Source organism: Triticum aestivum, chromosome 2D (genome assembly GCF_018294505.1).
Source record: "Triticum aestivum cultivar Chinese Spring chromosome 2D, IWGSC CS RefSeq v2.1, whole genome shotgun sequence".
NCBI lineage: Eukaryota > Viridiplantae > Streptophyta > Magnoliopsida > Poales > Poaceae > Triticum > Triticum aestivum.
The window spans coordinates 455,558,819-455,577,965 of record NC_057799.1 but is presented as its reverse complement, the minus strand read 5'-3'; positions in this window follow the sequence as shown (position 1 = coordinate 455,577,965).

Sequence of the window (19,147 nt, the reverse complement as noted above, 5' to 3'; positions counted from 1 at the left end):
CCCATAATTTTCAACATCTGAGGTTCAAGTTGGATAGCTAAGATGATGCAACCAGACAAGCTTGCACCCATGTTTTCAAGTCTGCTCTGCAACAGTATCGGTATAACTTGAGGAAAACTCACTTTGAAGGCAAGGCTAACAGTGAACTTGCCCAAACATCTCCAGTGGAAAATATATCGGATGAATACTGAAGAGGCCTCGTTAAACACTGGTCTGATCCAAATTATCAGGTACATTATATATATATGTGATCAGATCACATGTTGAAGTCCTATTTACACATGTGCCTCACAAATCTATCCTCTTGTAGGTGAACTGTTCAAAGAACAAGGCCAACCGTACGAAAGTGAAGGTTCCAATAGACGACAGGATCTCGTTGCTATATTACACACTGTGAGGCTCTTGTAATCAGCTGTTGTTTCACTCTTTTCGCTGTACCACATTATCAGATCTATATTGACTTGTTCCAAATGCAGAGGAAAGCCCGCAAGAACCAAAAAGTACCTGAACCAAATGCTGTGGAAATCTTCAAGGACTGTCACACCAGCAAGACTAAGGGCATGACTACACCAGTCAAAGCCGCTGTTGTAAGTCCTTAATCCTCATGCCTTTTAACTACTACTTACTCTGACTAGTGCATTGAACTGCATGGTTTGCAGCCAATGTCTATTACTCTTTTCAATTTGATACACAATTGTCTTAGCATATCATTGCAGCTTACAAGGTTTAAAAGAGAGGAGTGATGTTCATTTGATCTGTTTGTCTGTTCTCAATTGTTTTGTGATATGAATGATGTCATACTATGCTTACCATATTATAAACTTTATCTCTTTATCCTTAGTTGTCAATACAATGTGAAGAAATAGACAATACATTAGCCATGGTACATGGTCATATGTTTGGAACCTGGTTTTATTATGTACTTTGCAGTAAAATACAACTAATATTTTACATGGGTTCACCAGAATAAGTTCTGTATATAGACCAAAGCTATTTTTTTTGGTTTTGCTGCCTCTTTAATATCTTCCGTTCTGGTACTACTAATGTAAAAACTCAACTTTTCAGCAAGCTATAGAAAAAATGGTGGAACCGCCACCTTTCGAAGGTGGCGAGGCAACTATAACCGCAATGTCAGCTGTTGCTGCAGTGGGTCAGTACCTGTCCACTAACAGTGCCAAAAGCATGTTCCTGCGTAATACTGGGTTGGTTGTTAAGGCAACCTCGTCCAAACTGCCTCATGATCAAGATAAGCAAGATCAAAACAATGTCATATCTGCGGTCTAGACACAAGTCCATTCCCTAACAGAGACCCTTTGTGAAACAAGGACATACATTGTTCGATGTCGTCAAGATATGCATGGTTTTGAAACTAGACTATCAGACATTTGCTATGTTGTTCAGGAGCCTAGGAGAAATGAAGGAGAAGGTTATGGTGCTCCATCGGACAATACAGCATGAAAACGTAATAGTCAGGTTAAATGAACTGAGCTTCTGAACTTCCGGTGGTGCATTTATCTACCAGACTGTTAACTTTTATGACAACATTCCTTTTGTTTTATAGTTGTAATTTGTTTTGTTGCGATACAACATTTGTTCTTAACGTGCAGCCACTGGCTGAAGAAAACAACAAGCCATTTTTGTATCGCGTAGGGTGTTCCCTATATTTGCATTGGTGGCGATCTTTGATGCCCAGTGGATGTAATCTGTGCAATCGCCTTAATAGCCTAGCCTTAGTTTTGGGCTTATTTATTTCAAAGTCTTCTTTTTCCCTGGTTAGCTAGTGGTCGCAACAACCATGGCCATATACGGACCGTGGTAACCTTGACCCTACTACAGGCCATAGGATCCATGGGCTTCCTACGGGCGGTCGATAAATGGGCCTCCAACAGGGCCGTAGAATAGGTGGGCCTTGGGCCGTCTGATAAATGATTAATTCTGTCACAGGCATAACGGGTCGTTAATGGGCCAGAATATAGGACGGGCTGGAAACGGCGCAACGGTTAACAGGCCACAAATGGGCCGACTCTTGCCACAGGCCGAATTTGGCCCATTAGGGGAACATGCCAGTAACGGCCCGGAAGTAATCGAGGGCCGAAAAGGAGCCCAAGAACATATGGGTCATCAGGGCTGAAAGCTAACACGGGCTGGAAACGGCCATGTGAATCATGGGCCGTTAATGGGTACAAAGAAATTTACTGTTCATTATGGGCTAGAGTCACCATGGGCCTCTAAAGGGCCTAAAGATACGAAAGGACTCATATGGGCCAAAAGACATCGTGGGCCATACATGGGCAGAAAGTGAAACGGGCTGGTGTTAGATTTGACGGCCCACATGATGTTGTTGGGCCGATTTCGGGTAGGTCCTAACAGACCGTGAGTTACCGGGCCGTAAAATGGGTTATTTGCGAAGAGACCGTTAACAGGCTTTTCATGGGCCAGTCCGCTAACTTTTGACCAAGTCAAACGGGCCGGCCTTTGTAAGCTAAATGGGCTAGTGGTAGGCCATCGCACGTGTCAACCTATCATAGGCGCCTATCTGACCCACTGACGAGCTGACACATGTTTCCTCCGGCCAATCAGAATTTTACACGTGGAAAATCCCCATTGGTCCGGGCTGTTAACGGGTTTTCGGATCCAAAACCGGACCCGATAGCTTAACGACGACCCGCTACAGTGGATGCCACGTGTCGGTCACCCTTGACGAAAGCACTTCTGTGACGCGCGATTTATCGTCATGGAAGTGGACACTTTCATGATGATAATTTTGGTAATGTCATGGAACACTTCTACGACAACACAGGTATGACTATCTTGATTCTGTCATAAAATCGTCATGGATGTACATGCATGACAAAAAACGTGACCTACTATGACAAACATGTATCATCACGGAAGTGTATTTTTTTTAAGTGATAGGGTCTGAAGACAGAAGATTTTGCATATATCATATGTAATCACACATGTTTATACATGAACATCGCAAATATATTGGTCGACTGGTGTAGTTTTGCCCGACAAGTGGGTGTGCGCATGCGGGCCTTGTTTACATGTGCTCAGATGGTGGATGTTGATGGGGTTGCCACGCTTCATGGTGACGTTTCATCTAGTTGCATGCAATGGTTGGTGTGTGAGGTGCCATCCTCCCCGGTCTATTTGTTTCTCTTCGAGCATTGACCGCGAGAGGTAATGATGGTGGTCTGGCACCCCATGTTCCTACTATGTTGCCTAATCACATTACAATGACAGGGAATTGGACGTCCAATATATGTGCTCGCAATTTTCTGTATATGCATTTGACCATAAGAGGCTTCTACCTTATACGCCATGCTCGTTGTCAGTGGGTGTTGCGGGGATATGTGTGCACGGGCATAGTGAGATTTTGCTCGCTAGCTAGTGAATTTTGGCCCTCGTAGGGTGCTTTCATCCGTTGGTCCTGTATCAGACACACTATCCATTTGCAGACCCGAATATAGGAGCATGTCTTCCAACGCCGTGGTCAAAACATCCGGCCCCATCCGAATACATTTCAAGTGCAAATGTGATCAATAATTTTTTTGATGAGCAAGTGCATATGTATGCGATCTTCACAACAAAAAATGATGGATGTTCATAAGTTTTGCATGCGCACGATCACAAAAGTTCGTGGTCCATGAAAATTACCGTCAATTTTTCCACCCGTACCTATTGTTCATGCCTCCTTCCTCATCACTCTGTCATTGGCTTCTTCGCAGCGTCTGTCTCCTTCATCTCCGCCGCCAAGTGCTTCAACATCCTTGCACGAACGACATGCACAATCTTCGCCGCATCGGGATGCAACTCATACATTTTCATGCTCAACATGTTGGTTTCCTCTAAAGCCGCTGCGAGCTCAACCCTCCTGTCTTCAAGCTTGGTATTCTTCTCTTCGAGCTCGGCTGCTTCTCTTTGAGGTTGATCTTCTTCTGCATCGCCGCCATGAAAATTTCAGACCTCCTTGCCTTCTTTTCTCCTTCATGTCATGTTCTACTTCTTGAGCTTGCGTTGGTTTTTCCCTTGAAGAGGAAAGGGTGATGCCGGAAAGTAGAGATAAGTATTTCGCTCAGTTAAGGGCCAATGTATCAATCCAGTAGGAAGAACACACAAGTCTCCAATAATTGCACCAACGCAAACAAACAAATACTTGCACCCAACGCGATAAAGTGGTTGTCAATCCCTTCACGGTTACTTGCAAGGATGAGATCTGATAGTGATAAATATAAAAGATAAGTGAAAGTGCAAAATAAAATAAAAGTAAATAAATTGCAGAAAGGTATTTTTGTGTTTTTGATTTTGTAGATGTGAAAATAATATGATAAAAGATATACCCGGAGGCCATAGTTTTCACTAGAGGCTTCTCTCTTGAAAGAAAGCATATGATGGGTAAACAAATTACTGTTGAGCAATTGATAGAAAAGCGCATAGTTATGAAGATATCTAAGGCAATGATCATGTATATAAGCATCACGTCCGAGACTAGTAGACCAACTCCTACCTGCATCTACTACTATTACTCCACACATCGATCGCTATCCAGCATGCATCTAGTGTATTAAGTTAACAAGAACGGAGTAACGCCTTAAGGAAGATGACATGATGTAGAGGGATAGATCCAATCAATATGAAAACAAACACCATCTTTTTATCCGTAATGGAAACAATACAAATATGTGTAATGTCCCGTTCTTTCACATGGATTGAGCACTACAAGATTGAACCCATTTTAAAGCACATCTCCCATTCCAAGTAAAATCAATTTAGTTGGCTAAACCAAATCTATAGATCGGAGAGAAATACAAAGCGATATAAATCATGCTTAAAAGAGTTCAGAGGAGACTCAAATAATATTCATAGATAATCATATCATAAACCCACAATTCATCGGATCTCAACAAACGCACCGCAAAAGAAGATTACATCGAATATATGACCAAGAACATGGAGGAGAAAATTGTATTGATGATCAAAGAGAGATAAGAAGACATCTAGATACTAGCTATGGACCCGTAGGTCTGTGGTAAACTACTCACACATCATCGTAAGGGCAACAAGGTTGATGTAGAAGCCCTCTGTTATGGAATCCCCCTCCGGCGAAGTACCGGAAAAGGTCCCCAAATGGGATCTCACGAATACAAAAACTTGTGGAGGTGAAAAACTATTTTTGGTGTGCCCTCTTGTTGAGGATATAACCCTTAGAGTCACCCGCCAGGAGGGGCCGGGTTACTCATAATGGTCATCGCGCGAAGCCCAGTACCAAGCTTGAAGACGCCGGGTCAATGATGGGCTTAAGACCCGGAGGTGGCTTAAGGCCCGTAGTGATAAACCGCCGTATGGCAAGACTTGTAGTGTAAAGCAAGAATAGTTGAGAGTCCGAGCCAGACACTTTTATGAGCCGGCCGGGACTCTGAGAGCCGCTGGGCGTCAACCTCTCTATATAAAGGGATGACACGGCGGCGGTTTAGGGACAAGTAAGATCTCATCGAGAGCCAGGCATAGCAATTAAGCTCCCTGGTCATCGAAACCCTAATAAATACCACCTCAACTGGACGTAGGCTTTTACCTTCACCGTAAGGGGCCGAACCAGTATAACCCTCGTGTTCCTTGTCCCGTTTAACCCCTTTAAGCTTCCTAGCTGCGATGGCTCCACGACTAAGTCCTAGCTCGAGGACATCTGCCGTGACAATTCCACGACAGTTGGCGCCCACCGTGGGGCTGGCGCATGGTGGATTCGAGTTCTTGAAGGGCAGCTTCGAAGGGCTCAAGGGATACGCTGTGGGCCGGATGACCAAGAGTCGTCGCGGCAAGCTCTACATCGACAATGCAAACTGGGGCCCCGACGCCGGCTCAATTGAGTACGGGTACCGGGTCCCCTTTGGCGGAATTCATGTCTTCATTGGCAAGATTGATGAGCCGGGGCCTGAGCCGGATCTCTGCGCCGACCTCATCGAGACGGCTCAGCGCGCACGGCCCGCCCGGGCTCTACCTGCCTTGAAGCACGCTTTTGTGGGATGCGTTCATGGAGGCTTCTCTGAAGGGTCTGGATCTGGCCATGAGACGACTGACGGCTCTGACGGTGAGTCGTCCACGGATGAGTCAAACTCGTTGTATCAACGTCAAGATGGCAGGCTCAGGGGCTGTTCCGACGGCGACAGTATTCCGGACCCTTTTGAGCCGCCGAGCCGGGTTGGAATCTTCATGGCCGGTGCACAGCCTGTTCAAAACCCTGCCGCCGGGTCAGGAAACCCGGTGCCCTCGCCGGCTCAGGTGCTGATGGATATCACAGACAAGATGACGGCCCTGTTGACCGCCACGGTTGACCCGGCGGATCAAGCTCAGCAGTGAAAGCCAAGGAGGATCTGGCGGCGGAAGGGGTCAGGATGGCTGCGGAGAGAGCGGCTCTCGACGCCCAGACTTAGTTGATTCAGGCACAGTCCTTCCGGCCCACGATGGATCAGAACGCGTCCAATGAGGTCATGAGAAGGAGGCATCAAAAGGCCCAATCTCGAATCCCTCCGGTCTACGATCCTCGAAACCTCTTCAACACGCCAGGTGCAGGGTCTAGTAACCCGCCTGAGACCATAGTACCCGGAGCTGGGACACCAATTCAGCCCCAAGTAATGGGACCGCCCCGGGTGAACCCTGCCCCGCCTCAGTACGTGCCAATACCACCGGGTCAATACGCCAACCCGTTGGAAAACATGGTCGCCGCGGCGGCACGGCTGGCGGCTCTCCCAATCGATGGCGATTCTCCAACGGCGGTTGAAACCCGCCGGGTCAGGGAGCTCCTTCAGACAGCTCTGGCGCAGCAAGAGGCATACTCTTACAGCCGGGACAGGATCCATTCAACCCCTCGTCCAGGCCGGAGCCCGAGTTATAGCAGACACAAGGTTTCAGCGACCGGCTCAAGTAATGTCCGACGCCATGACTTGCCACCTGGCCATGGCCCGGCTCATAACGGAGCCTTTCATGCAGCAGACCAAGACAGAGCACGGCAAGAGGCGGAGCAGGTGCCTCAGTTGACGGCTTACCAGACACCCCCGGCTTATCCGACGGCTTCCGTCGACGTGGGTATCCCTACGAGGACTGGAGGCGTTCCTTGTTTAGTACCGGCTCTACACAATGAACGTCTACCCAAGGACTTCAAAGGACCTAGGAAGGTGCCTAATTACACGGCTGATTTACAACCCGGAGCCTAGATCGAGAGTTATGAGATGGCCATGGAATTGCTGGAGGTCAGCGAAGCGGCGATGGCCAAGTACTTCACCATGATGTTAGATGGGACTACCCGCACTTTGTTGAAAGGGCTGCCACCGAATTCCATCGGGTCTTGGGCCGAGCTGAAAGCCCGGTTCATCCAAAACTTCAAAGATACCTGTAGGCAGTCTATGTCAATTGTGGATTTGACTAACTGTAAACAGCAGGAGGGTGAGTCTACGATACATTGGGTTCGCCGGGTCAAAGAGATAATACATTCATCTGATAAGATGGATGCCGGCTCTACAGTATTAATGTTGGAACAGAATTGTCGTTTCTTGCCCCTGAAGATGAAACTCGGGCGGCTCAAGCGTGATTGTAATGATATGGGTACGCTGATGGCGGCTCTCGTCAAGTATGCTGACTCTGATAGTACCAAGGACCCCGCGTCGGATGATGAAAGGACAGGGAAGGGAAAGAAGAACGGCAATGGCAAGGGCCCTCAGCATAACCCGGCAAATCAAGGAGGTAACAAGTGTAAGGCTGATGGCAGCATGGAGTTTGTGGCTTACGCCAGCTCACAGGGTAATAACCAGCGACGCAAGGGGAGGCCACCTCCCCGAGCCGGCGGGTCAGGCCCGACGCTGGAGCAGCTGTTGAATGAGCCTTGTCCAAGGCATGGCTCTAGGGAGAAGCCAACTACTCATCTATGGAAGGATTGCGCAATCATGAAGGCCTTTAAGAATTCCAATGCCTTTAATGGCAACAATGGCCCGGGCGGCGGCTCAGCCGCTGGCGGTTTTCATGGCCCGGCCGGCGGCTCAAATTCTAATCCTCAGAACGGTCAAGGGGGCTTTAATCAGCAGTCTGGCCAGGGTCATCAACAGCAGCAGGGGGTTATCAGACCAATCCGAAGCAGCTTAACGGTGGACAGTATCACGTATTTACCACCAGTCTGTGTAAGCGAGATTAGAAGCTTTATAAGAGGGCTGTGAATGCTGTTGAGCCGGCGGTTCCACGCTATTTAAGATGGTCTGAGCAGCCTATTGTGTGGAGTAGGGAGGATCACCCTCCCCGGGTTGATAATCCGGGTCACTTGGCCCAGGTGGTGGCTCCTCAGGTGGGAGGATATAAGTGCACTAAGGTGCTCATGGATGGAGGCAACAGCATCAACATCCTCTATTATGAGACTTTCCGTCGTACGGGGTTGATTGATAAGAACCTCAGCCAGTCCAATACTGTTTTCCATGGGGTGGTGCCTGGTAAGTCGGCTTATCCAGTTGGTAAGATCGAATTGGAAGTGGCCTTTGGAGACGAGTACAACTACAGGGTGGAAAATTGACCTTTGAGGTGGTCAAGATAAGAAGTCCGTATCATGCCATATTTGGGCGGCCGGCTTACGCTAAGTTCATGGCACGGCCGTGTTACGTGTATTTACAGCTCAAGATGCCGGGTCACAATGGGACCATTATGGTTCATGCCAGCCGGAAGGTAGCCTTGGAGTGTGAGGAAGGCGATGCGGCTTATGCAGAATCTGTTTGTGCAACAAAGGAGTTGAAGTTTTACAAGGATAATGTTGACCCAACAGATATGACATCTCTGAAAAAGCCGACCACGGAGCATGAGCCGGCAACGAAATTTAAGTCAGCTGATGAGACTAAATTTGTTGATTTCGTTCCAGGTGACTCGTCTCATCAGTTCAGCATCAGTGCCAATTTGGATCCGAAATAGGAATGCGCGCTCATCGAGTTCATCCGTGAGAACAGGGACATCTTTGCATGGAAACCTTCTGACATGCCAGGTGTACCTAGAGAACTCGCTGAGCACACACTCAATGTTGATCCGAAATTCAAGCCGGTCAGGCAATTCCTTCGGCGGTTCAATGAGGAAAGGCGGAAAGCCATTGGAGAAGAGGTGGCCCGGCTCTTGGCGGCCGGTTTTATTGTTGAAGTCTTTCACCCAGAGTGGTTAGCTAACCCGGTGCTCGTGCTCAAGAAGAATGGCACCTGGCGGATGTGTGTGGACTACACGGACTTAAACAAGGCATGTCCGACTGATCCTTTTGCCCTCCCCCGTATTGATCAAATCATTGATGCTACGGCGGGTTCTGAGCGCTTAAGTTTCTTGGATGCTTATTCTGGATACCATCAGATTAAAATGGCAGCTAAAGACCAGGAGAAAACAACGTTCGTCACTCCCTTTGGAGCCTTCTGTTATGTGTCTATGCCTTTTGGGCTCAAGAGTGCACAGCGACTTATCAGCGTTGCGTACAGAACTGTCTTCATAACCAGATTGGGCGCAATGTTCATGCCTATGTGGATGATATTGTGGTTAAGTCCAGAGAGAAGGAAACCTTGATAGATGATCTGAGAGAAACCTTTGATAATCTCCGGGTCTACAAGATGATGCTTAACCCGGCCAAGTGTGTTTTTGGTGTTCCTGCAGGCAAGCTCTTGGGTTTCCTGGTTTCTAACAGAGGCATTGAAGCTAACCCGGAGAAGATCAAGGCAATCACCTCTTTGGCTAAGCCGGCGTGTATAAACGACGTCCAGCGCCTGGCGGGTCGTATCGCTGCTTTAAGCCGGTTTATAAGCCGTTTGGGTGAGAAGGCCATGCCATTGTACCAGTTGATGAAGAAAACTGATGACTTTGTCTGGAATGATGCTGCTAATACTGCTTTTGAGGATTTGAAGAGACAGCTGGCGGAGCCCCCAGTCCTTGCTGCTCCGGTTGACAAGGAGCCTTTGTTGCTGTATGTAGCTGCTAACACACGGGCCGTCAGTGTGGCTGTGGTGGTGGAGCGCAAGGAAGAGGGTAAGGAGCATCCGGTTCAGCGGCCGGTTTATTACGTCAGTGAAGTGCTCATCGAGTACAAACAGCGGTATCCACATTGGCAGAAGCTTGTTTATGGTGTGTTCATGGCAAGCCGGAAGCTTAAGCATTATTTCCAGGGTCACCCTATCACTGTGGTTAGTTCTGCTCCCCTTGGAGATATCATCCAAAACAGAGAAGCCACAGGGAGAGTGGCTATGTGGGCTATAGAACTTGGGCCTCATGGTCTGAAATACGTACCACGCACTGCTGTTAAATCTCAAGCCTTGGTGGATTTCATCAACGATTGGACAGAGCTACAAGTGCCCGAAGAAAAGCCGGATAATACATATTGGACTATTCACTTCGATGGGTCCAGGAAATTGGAGGGCTCGGGGGCTGGAGTTGTATTGGCTTCCCCTAAAGGTGACAAGTTTCATTATGTGCTACGGTTGATGTTTCCTTGCACTAACAATGCGGCTGAGTACGAGGCCTTGCTCCATGGTCTTCGGATGGCTAAGGAGATGAGCTTGAGCCGGGTAAGGTGCTTCGGCGACTCAGACTTAGTGGCTCAACAAGTATCAGGCAAGTGGGATTCCAAGGACCCTCTCATGGCGGCTTATCCCTGTGAAGTTGATGCCATTGCTGGACACTTTCAGGGTTACCAAGTAGAACACATCGATCGCAGGAAGAACGAGGCGGCTGATGCATTAAGCCGGCTGGGCTCTCAGCGAAAACCGGTGCCGCCTAATACTTTCCTGGACATCTTGCATAACCCTTCTGTTAAGGTACCTACATAAGAGGATTTGGCTGTCCCTGACCCGGAGGCACAGTTGGTGGCGGCTCTCCACATCACCCCGGACTGGACGGTGCCATACTTGGCTTACATGACCCGGGGAGATTTGCCTGAGGATGAAACTTTGGCCAGACAAATAACCTGGCGGTCTAAGTCAATGGTTGTTATCAATGGTGAGTTGCATCGCCGCAGTGTTACGGGAGCGTTCCAGCGTTGTGTTTCCCCTGAAGAGGGTCAAGAAATCTTGCGTGAGATTCAGGAAGGGGATTGTGGCCATCATGCCGGCTCAAAATCCCTTGTGGCCAAGGCTTTTCGTCATGGTTTTTATTGGCTGACGGCTCATGCTGATGCGGAGGACTTGGTCAGTAAATGTGATGGTTGCCAGAGGTTCTCGCGACGGGCTCATGTGCCGACTCAGGAGGTGAGGATGATTCCAATTACTTGGCCATTTGCGGTATGGGGGCTTGACATGGTTGGGCCTTTTAAAAGGTCCAAGGATAAAAAGACTCACCTTTTGGTGGCAGTTGACAAGTTCACAAAATGGGTTCAAGCAGAGCCAGTTAGTAAGTGTGACGCAGCCACGGCGGTTCAGTTCATGAAAAGGGTGATATTTCGCTTTGGCTTTCCACACAGCATTATAACTGACAATGGCACCAATTTATCTAAGGGCGCTATGGAGGAGTTTTGTCAACGAGAGCATATTCGACTTGATGTTTCATCAGTGGCTCATCCTCAATCCAATGGTCAAGCTGAGAGAGCCAATCACGAGATCTTGAAGGGCATTAAGCCCCGGCTTTTAGTCCCTTTGCAACGGACGCCGGGTTGTTGGGTGGAGGAGTTACCCTCCGTGTTATGGAGCATTAATACTACTCCTAACAGGTCTACGGGTTACACGCCTTTCTTCATGGTTTATGGAGCGGAAGCAGTCCTCCCCAGTGACATCCGTCATGACTCGCCTTGAGTGGCGGCTTATGTTGAGGCGGATAATGAATAGGCGCGCCAAGATGCTCTTGACTTGTTGGACGAGCAGCGTGACGTGGCAGCAGCTCGCTCAGCAATTTACCAACAAGACCTGCGCCGTTATCACAGTCACCGGGTTAAGTCCCGGGTCTTCCAGGAAGGTGATCTGGTGCTCCGGCTCATCCAAGATCAAACAGATGCACACAAGCTATCCCCGCCTTGGGAAGGACCCTTTGTGGTCAGCAAGAACTTGCACAACGGCTCATATTACCTTATTGACGTTCGGGAGCATAAAGATTCACGCAAGTCGGAGGAGGAGACCCGTCGGCCGTGGAACATAGCTCAGCTTCGGCCTTATTACACTTGAGCCACCGGCTCTCATAATGTACATATTTCTATAGCCATGTATATATCATGTTAAATAATAAAGCAGGACCTCTGTCCTTTTCTCCTCCAAAGGTAGACGTGTTATTTCCATTACAACATCACATGGCTGCTTGGAGGTGGATCCGGCTTATGATCGTATTCGAATCTAGCCGTAAGCAATATAATCACCTGGGGGCTTCCTGTTCAAACATAGGTCGTATTCGAACCAAAGAGAACATAGCTGTCGATACCCACTTGATTGGCAAAGTGCCGAGCTCATTGGGGAGTTTTCTTTGATCATATTTGAATCATAGCTCAACCCCCTTTCGGAACCGACGTGGATCGTACTCGAATCAGCGTCGTTAAACAACTTTTAAGGTCATTTGGGGGCTTCCTGTTCAAACATGGGTCGTATTCGAACCAAAGAGAACATAGCTGTCGGTACCCTCTTGATCGGCATCGCCAAACCCACTGGGGGCTATATGATCGCATTCGAATCTTAGGTTAACCCCTTTGGGACGGGTCTCTGGTCGTATTCGAACTGGAAGCCCCTAAGTTTTGATTTTCTGATTTACAACAAGTTCTTCTGGTTGTATCAACAGTGTACACGGCGGTTCTTATTCCGCTGACTTAACTTTGATTCACAGTGTTAGTCACACACAATAAGCATTATCAAAACTGGTAAACCGGAGTTGAGGTACCAACCTTATTATCCGGGTTACATAAACCGGAAGTATACTTGAAGGCCTGTAAGTATGCTATTATAGTTACATCAAGGATATAATTGAGGGCCAGTCTTTGGTGACTTAGATTCATATTCCGGGTTATAGGTATGAGATTATGATTCTCAGGGCGGTAAGCCGCCTAGAGACTTGTGACTTGTTTTTCTATGCGGGATGGTTAAAGACAGCTATTCGAGCTTAAGGAAAATAAATGATCAATTATGACCCGGAGAAATATAAGGAAGCAACTTCAATGGAGTTAATCATTCAACACGTGCACGATGGCACGACAAAGTTAAAATGTTGGTCCTACTCTATTACAAGACTCCCCGAGTCCAAAAGGGTGAAGCATTGTTTAACAAGCATAATCATGGGCCGCCTAAAGAGTCAAGATGCTTGCCGGGTCGAAGCTTCCGGCTCATCCCTCTCCGCTCCTCCGGCTGTTCCTATGACCTGGAAAGTTGACGATTTCCAGTCAATGCCGCTCAAAGCTTCAAAGTGAGCCTCCTCGTCAATTAACCCGGCCGGGTCAACTTCCGGGGCGAAGGTATGCTTACGAGTCGGAGGGATCAAGCTGATTGCTTCGTAGCGTGGAGTGGGGATCCTCTGATTCTCCGAGTCATAACCCGGCTGATACTTGGTGAGGTCGGTGTCATTTCCAATTAAGGTAGCCACGGGGCGCACAATCTTCACACAATCAGCAAAATCTTTTTGGTCAAAGGGAGTGCCGTCTTCCTTCAGACTGGGATATCCAAGTGCGATCTCTGCCGGGTCTAGCTCCGGGAGGAAAGCCTTGGCCCGGCTCAGAGCAGCTATGGCTCCGGCTCTTGCAGAGGCCTATCGCAGCTCTTGGAAACACTGAGGAAGAACGGCAAGCCGGCGAAGTACGTCCGCCAGGTGAGTCGGAACCTCATTGGATAGGGCCACAATGGCCAAGGCGCGCTGTGACCCGGTGTACAGTTGCTCCACCAGGGTCTACACGACCTTCAGCTTGGTCAACACGTTCTGATTGAGGTTGGCGCTTCTGGGACCTGTTTAACAATGTAAGATAAGCCGTTAGCAATGATCGGAGTTATGAGACATAAAGACTCTAAACTTGTTCAAAGCCTGCAGAATGACTTACCGAAGATTGCGGCGACTATCTGTGACACATGGCGTTTTAAGCCGGAGAGTTCGGCGGTTCTCTCCGTCAGAGCCTTCTCTGCCTGTTCGGCCCGGCTTACCAGAGCAGCCTTTTCTTCGGCCCAAGTCTTCCTTTCAGCTTCAAACTTCTTCTTCAGCTTCTCTTGAGCAGCAACACTGGATTCAAATTTGGCGTTGGCCTTCCGGGTCTCAGTTTCCTGAGACTTCAGGCGGTTCTTCAGCTCAGATATATCAGCTTCAAATTTCTTGCAAGCAGCCTGTACAATTTCCGGGTTATGGTATGAATAATTATTATGCAACTTTAAAGTCCCAAGCACTTTCCAAGCAAAGACACTTGGCACTTGGGGGCTAATGCATGTCGAAAGTTTCTATCTACAAATTACCGGTTCATGGAAGTAAGCCGGAAGTTAAGTCTACAACATATTCTATCATAAGTAGTAGACTTGGGGGCTAGTATGGTAAAGATGACTATGTGGTAAGCAATAGAGTGGTACCTCAGACTTCTGTTGTATCTGCTTCACCATGTCAATCTCCAGGTCCCGGCTGCTGTGTACCTGATTGACATAGCCGGAGATGATATCTCTGATGCTCAAGTTAGCGTAGTTGGTGATGTCCAGCCTGGCCCTGCGACGCTCTAGCAACTCTTCTTTGGCAGAGCACTTAGCCAGTGCAGTGGGTCTCCCCGGCTCGACAAACTCCGTCAGGGTGATTACCACGTCTGGGTCATAGGCCGGCTGAGCCGGGCTGGAGATCTCCGGGTTAGCAGAAGTCTCTGTGATTGGCTCGTCGGTTGGAGCGGTTGCTTCAGGAGCAGAGGCAGCGGGCGGCTCTTGAGCTGAAGCTTCCGGTTCAGTCAGGACCGGCTCTTCGACCGGCTTATTCTTCTTCGCTCTTTTACTGAGCTTTGCTTGAGCACTGAAAAGACAAAAGGTTAGTACAAAAGCATGAGTAAGATAAGTACAACATAAGATGATCATCATTACCCGGGCGCGGTCTTGAAAGGCGGCAGGGTAGATTGCATAGAATCACCAGAGGAAGGTGAAGTTTCCTGATAATTGGAATCAGACGAATTGAGCGGTTGACGAGTGACACCCGCTAAAGGATGACAAGGGTATAAGTTGGAGATAACCTCAGTCCGGCGCTTTCTTGATGCCTCGAGTAAGCCGGAGGAGAGGTCTGCATCCTTGCTGGTCTGGGTGTGCTGCCGGCTCTCATGAATCTTTTGCTTCAAAATAAATTGAGGATCTTGATAAGCTAAAGGATGTGAAAATCTTACGTTCCAGGTTACTCTTCAGACTTTCAGCCTTGGCAAGGGCTCCGAGTCGGAGGAAAGTGTCGTTACCTCTTCAGTCACCGGGTTACTTGCTCCGGTGTCATCCTACTGATGATCAGTATTTATAAGGTGGATAGAAATAAACAATAAACAAAACAAGGGCCTATAGATTCAGGGGTTACCTCTGACTCGGAGCTGTCACTTAGCTGAAGCAGCTCTGAGGCAGTAGGCCTGCTTCCCTTCTTGCGGGGAGCGGCTCTCCTGGCGGCTTTCTTAGCCTTCCTAGCCTTTTTGGCCGCTTCATGGTCATATTTGACCTTCTAGAACTTGTCATTAGCCTGAAACATGCAACAAAGATTTCTTAAAAGTTCAGATGGAAATTACTCAAAGGAAAACCAAGGTATTCAGGTCAGTGGCTTACCACCGGAGCCGGGTTAGCTTGGCAGAAGGGGTTCAAGCCGGTCCTCCCACAGTCGGCTAAGCTCTCATTCAGGAGAGACTTGGTCATGTCGTCCACAACGTCCTCAGGAAGATCATTGGGGCTGTGCCGCAGAGGGTCATCCTTCCGGCCCGTGTAAGCACACATTAAGCCGGGGCGGCGGCTCAAAGGGATCACCCGCCAGGAGATCCAAACCCGGACCAGATCAATACCGTTGAGACCGTTTCCCAGGAGAGCCTTGATCTTATTGATGGTGGGGATCAGAGGTTGACGCTCCGCCAGAGATAGTTTGTCTGGCAGAGGGTGATTTGGCTCCAGACGCAGGGCACGAAAGCCGGGCAGAGGGCTCTCGTCAGCTGGAGAAGTGTCCTGGCAATAAACCACGTCTGGTTCCAGTCCTTTGGATGGCTGGGCGGCTCAGCATAAGGAAAGAGGCAGTCTCTCCGGCATTGAATGGAGATTCCAACAAGTTCCAGGCTCGGCCCGTTGGCGCACTCATTCTGGCGGTTCAAATAGAATAGCTCTCTAAAGAGCAGCAGGCTGGGCTCTTCTCCAAGATAGACTTCGCAGAATACTTGGAAGTTGCATATATTTGACACAGAATTGGGTCCTATGTCTTGCGGCCGCAGATCGAAGAAGTTCAGAACATCCCTGAAGAATTTTGAGCCGGGCGGTGCGAAGCCCCCGCTCATGTGATCAGCAAATATTACCACCTCACCATCTCTAGGTTGAGGTCTCTCCTCCAACGGGTCAGGGGCACGATAAGACATGATTTCCTTCTTGGGCAAGTAACCCGTCTTTACAAATCAGCTAAGGTATCGTCGGTGACATTGGACCTCATCCAGTTGCACGTGATGGGTGCCTTGGGAGCTTTGGTAGGCATTGTGAAAGATGAAGCCTATGACAAAAGGAAAATGTCCGGTTCAATTATTAGCCGGCAGACGTTTACAGTTTAATGCTCAAAATGGCGGCTTATGAGAGGGGCCTAATGACATATGGTTAAGTGCATCGGGTTATCTAAGCCGCTGAAGGTATCGAGAGTAATTCAAATTGTCTACAGCTTTATCGTAAATGAGCCGGAAAATTTTACGGCGCGTGGCTTCTTTTGAGCTGGAAAATTTTACGGCGCGTGGCTTCTTTTGAGCTGGAAATGTAAGCCGCCATAGCTCAGCAGATGCAGCTTTTTTACTAAGTGTGGTGAAAACAAGTTTCACAGATCGCAGTAATTATTTTGGATCAAAACGGTCGGCTAAAGAGAAAAAATTTCTAGACCTAGCACTGACGCAGAAGAAGTTCATAGATTCAGAATGGGACCTTAGTTCAAACAAAGGAGATCTACTAGTGTCAAAATGGATGTGCAACAACTACCGCAGGAGCTCTGTGCTACTCTTGGATCGAAACATGACCATAGTGGCAGAACTACAGAGACTCGCGAAGAACAGCGAAGAACAGTGGAACCCTAATGCGGATCTACGGTGGAGAGGTGCAGGGACTTACATGTGCGGAGTTACTGTTGGGAATCGTAGCATAATTTTATAATTTTCCTACACTCACCAAGATGCATCTATGGAGTATACTAGCAACGAGGGGAAAGGAGTGCATCTACATACCCTTGTAGATCGCGAGCAGAAGCGTTCCAATGAACGTGGATGACGGAGTCGTACTCGCCGTGATTCAAATCACCGATGACCGAGTGCAGAACGGATGGCACCTCCGCGTTCAACACACGTATGGTGCAGCGACGTCTCCATCTTCTTGATCCAGCAAGGGGGGAGGAGAGGGTGATGGAGATCCAGCAGCACGACGGCGTGGTGGTGGATGTAGCGGGTCTCGGCAGGGCTTCGCCGAGCTTCTGCGAGAGGGAGGGGTGTAGCAGGGGAGGAGGGAGGCACGCAAGGCTGTAATACTACTGCCCTCCCTCCCCTCCCCTTTTATATAGGCCCCCTGGGACGGGGGGCGCCGGCCAAGCCCCATCTAGATGGGGGGGCGCCGGCCAAGGGGGTGCCTTGCCCCCCAAGGCAAGTGGGGCGCCCCCCACCCTAGGGTTTCCAACCCTAGGCGCAGGGGGGAGGGCCATGGGGGGGCTCCCAGCCCACTAGGGGCTGGTTCCCTTCCCACTTCAGCCCACGGGGCCCTCCGGGATAGGTGGCCCCACCCGGTGGACCCCCGGGACCCTTGCGGTGGTCCCGGTACAATACCGGTAACCCCCGAAACTTTCCCGGTGGCCGAAACTTGACTTCCTATATATAAATCTTCACCTCCGGACCATTCCGGAACTCCTCGTGACGTCCGGGATCTCATCCGGGAATCCGAACAACTTTCGGGTTTCCGCATACACATATGTCTACAACCCTAGCGTCACCGAACCTTAAGTGTGTAGACCCTACGGGTTCGGGAGACATGTAGACATGACTGAGACGCCTCTCCAGTCAATAACCAACAGCGGGATCTGGATACCCATGTTGGCTCCCACATGTTCCTCGATGATCTCATCGGATGAACCACGATGTCGAGGATTCAATCAATCCCGTATACAATTCCCTTTGTCAATCAGTATGTTACTTGCCCGAGATTCGATCGTCGGTATCCCAATACCTTGTTCAATCTCGTTACCGGCAAGTCTCTTTACTCGTACCGCAATGCATGATCCCGTGACTAACGCCTTAGTCACATTGAGCTCATTATGATGATGCATTACCGAGTGGGCCCAGAGATACCTCTCCGTCACACGGAGTGACAAATCCCAGTCTCGATCCGTGCCAACCCAACAGATACTTTCGGAGATACCCGTAGCGCACCTTTATAGTCACCCAGTTACGTTGTGACGTTTGGCACACCCAAAGCACTCCTATGGTATCCGGGAGTTGCACGATCTCATGGTCTAAGGAAAAGATACTTGACATTGGAAAAGCTCTAGCAAATGAAACTACACGATCTTTTATGCTATGCTTAGGATTGGGTCATTCTCCTTGATCCCGTTATCAATGACATCCAATGTCCATAGTCAGGAAACCATGACTATCTGTTGATCAACGAGCTAGTCAACTAGAGGCTTACTAGGGACACGTTGTGGTCTATGTATTCACACATGTATTACGATATCCGGATAACACAATTATAGCAGGAATAATAGACAATTACCATGAACAAAGAAATATAATAATAACCATTTATTATTGCCTCTAGGGCATATTTCCAACAGTCTCCCACTTGCACTAGAGTCAATAATCTAGTTACATTGTGATGAATCGAACACCCATTGCGTCCTGGTGTTGATCATGTTTTGCTCTAGGGAGAGGTTTAGTCAACGGATCTGCTACATTCAGGTCCGTATGTACTTTACAAATATCTATGTCTCCATTTTGAACACTTTCACGGATGGAGTTGAAGCGACGCTTGATATGCCTTGTCTTCCTGTGAAACCTGGG